Source organism: Bison bison, unplaced genomic scaffold (genome assembly GCF_000754665.1).
Source record: "Bison bison bison isolate TAMUID 2011002044 unplaced genomic scaffold, Bison_UMD1.0 scf7180017864203, whole genome shotgun sequence".
Taxonomy (NCBI): Eukaryota; Metazoa; Chordata; class Mammalia; order Artiodactyla; family Bovidae; genus Bison; species Bison bison.
The window spans coordinates 7079410-7082516 of NW_011494775.1; the positions used below are offsets into that span (position 1 = coordinate 7079410).

The window sequence follows — 3107 nt, forward strand, 5'->3', positions numbered from 1 at the left end:
AGCCTGGTGGGCTACAGTCTGTGGGGTGGCAAAGAGTCCGACAGGACTACAGCCAGCCTCCCATTCAAGTTCACCATATGTAGCCCTTCCCCCACCACCTGTAGAAACGCAGGTTCTGCCTTCAGCCTTTTTTTTTTTTTTGGCTTCAGGCAGGGTCTTAGTTGTGGAATGCAGGATCTTTAGTTTCAGCATGTGGGATCTAGTTCCCTGACCAGCGATCAAACCTGGGCTCCTGGGAGTGCAGAGTCTTAGCCACTGGACCACCAGTGAAGTCCCTGCCCTTGGCGTTTCTAGCAGAAATCTTTGTTTACCATCGCCCCATCATTTTTCACTGCCCTGTAGTACTCCAGTGCCAGCCCTAGGGAGTTGGGCGTTTGGGGGGTTCCTAGTCTTGATGTCTCACAAACATTCCTGCTGCCAAGTCGCTTCAGTCGTGTTCGACTCTGTGCGACCCCAGAGATGGCAACCCACCAGGCTCCCCCATCCCTGGGATTCTCCAAGCAAGAACACTGGGGTGGGTTGCCATTTCCTTCTCCAATGCATGAAAGTGAAAAGTGAAAGTGAAGTCACTCAGTTGTGTCTGACTCTTAGCAACCCTGTGGACTGCAGCCCACCAGGCTGCTCCGCCCATGGGATTTTCCAGGCAAGAGTACTAGGAGACTGTAAACTCTTTGGCCTGTGTCATCCTGCACAGAATGCAGAGCTTGTCTGCATTGTGCATCTCTATTGAGCAGGGTGTGGAAAGACCCCAAATTCCTCCTACTGAGGCCCCTGCACTTGCCTGTTTCCCCATAGTTGTGTCTGCACCTGTGTTGGTGATGTTTGAATTTTGACCAACCCAAGAGGTGCAAAGCCATATCCCAGCCCTGGTGTGCATTTCCTGTACTGCCAGCATTATGTTTGTGTGTGCGTGGTAAGTCCCTTCAATAGTGTCAGACTCTTTGCAACCCTGTGGGCTGTATCCCACCAGGTTCCTCCGTCCATGGGCTTTTCCGGGCAGGAATACTGGAGTGGGTTGCTAGTTGCTATTTCCTCCTCCAGGGGATCTTCCAGACCCAGGGATCGAACCTGCATCCCTTAACATCTCCTGGATTGGGAGGCAAGTTCTTTACCACTAGTGCTGCCTGAAAAGTCCAAGAATACTGGAGTGGGTAGTCACTGCCTTTTCCAGGAAGTATTCCCGACCCAGGGATCGAACCCAGGTCTCCTGAATTGCAGGCAGATTCTTTACCATCTGAGCCACCGGGGAAGCCCAGTATTACATTTATTCATTCTTAAATACACATGCCCCCAAAGCAAGCACTGTAGCTTGCCATTGTGAGTGTGTGAATGATTTTCCTTTGGGGCGGATATGCTCTGAGGGGTTCCTGGTTTTCAGCTGAGGGTCTCTGGAAGCAGTGAGAAGTGGGTGATGTGATTTAGGAGGCACTTACAGACCCTCAGGGAGTGGCAGACTCTGAAGTGGGGCCTCTGCCACTAACCCACCCTGCCACCAGGTGCTTCCAGCTGGATCTGGCAGGGAGATGTGGGCAGAGGGCTGGAGGAGAAGCAGGGGGAGCTGGCCAGGCATTACAGCCACTTTGCCGGGGACTTGGAAAGACATGGGGGAGGTCTTCAACGTGACCCTCTAGTGGAAAGATTTGCTGGTTTTACGTTGTACGCTAAACCCTCTCTGTGGCCGGACACCATCTGCCCACTGAGCCAGATGCTAAGCACTTGGACTGTGTTTGCTCGTCCAGTCCTACACAGACATCCTGGGGGGTGGCCACTGTATTGTTCCTGTTTTCAGCTCGGAAGACTGAGGCACAGGGAAGGGGAGGAGCCATGATGCAAGCCCAGGCAGGTGGCCATGAACTGCTTCACTCAGCTGCCTTGGGCCTCCTGCCTTCATGCAGCAGGTGCTCTATAAATGCTCCTTGGACACCAGCCCAGCTCCTTCAAACCCAGCTCACCCAACTTTGGCATTTCCCCTCTGGAAGCCTCCAGCCAGGATTGCATGGAGGGTGGAGGCCCCGCTCAAGGCACTGTAGAGATAGAGCTGGGAGCTTCCCAAGGCAGCTGAGCCCCCTTAGGGGCCCACCTACACTCTGGTCCCAGAGGTGGCCCCAGTGGATATGTCAGGTTGAGACCCATGGACCAGAAGGGGAGGCAGAGGACACTGGGAGGGTTTGCCTCCGTTGGAATCTGCTCAGTCAGTGCTTTGCAGTACGAGTAGCTGAGTGAGTGGTGGTGTACAGCCTGCCCCGCTGCCCTCCTCGAGCACACTGTTGGTGACTCGGTCAGGTGCAGCTCAGCTTTCCCGAACCTCAACCTCCCACCTGTTCCTCATAACTGCTCTGAGCAAGAAAAAACGTCACGTGTGCCCTCTGCCTATCACCTGGGGGCACATGATCAGGTTGTGCAGAAGGACAGTTGTATGAATGAGCAACTCAAAAGAATTCATTTATAAATAAAAATTCATTTATTCAGGCCCAACACCCATGTTCCTGGGGCTTAGTGTGAAGCTGGCATGTAGGGGTATGGGGTGCAGAGGAGAAATAGCAGCAGAAGAGATGAACAGGCTGGAGCCAGGAAGGGTGTCTCCAAGGAGGGCAGGACCCCAGAGGCAGGTCTAAGTGCATCCATCCATCCATCCCTGAGAGAAGAGGCCAAGAGGCAGGAACCTGTCTGCCCTTCCCAGATTGTTCAAGGCAGCAAAGGTGCCTTGGAGAGAAATGAATGAAGTGATTAGTGGGTGGATGGATGGATGGAAGGATGGGTGAGTGGGTAAGTGGATGGGTAGAAGGAATGAAAAAAGAAGCAAGCAAATGTGAGTGGATGGATGGAAGGTAGATTGATCGGTGAATGATGGAGAATGGTTGCTTGGATGGATGGGAAAAAGGGAGGATGGATGGTGGACTGGATGGATGACACTTGACTGGGGGGAATAAATGAGTTGATGGATGGGTGGTGGTGGGTGCATGATGGGTGAGTGGGTCAATGGATGGGTAGATAGATGGGTGAGCAAGTAGGTGTATATATGGGTGGATGAAAGGAAACAGCCAAACAGGCATAAGTGGATGGATGAATGAATGGTGGATTGATGGATGGAGTTGAGAGATGGATAG

General features: G+C 52.8%; 1 protein-coding gene across 2 annotated transcripts in view; it reads left to right on the plus strand.

Annotated features, from left to right (window-relative positions):
- LOC104991909 (lipid phosphate phosphatase-related protein type 3) overlaps nucleotides 1-3107 on the plus strand; it is a 9004-nt gene that overhangs the window by 1031 nt on the left and 4866 nt on the right. The gene's annotated exons all lie outside the window — the stretch shown is intronic.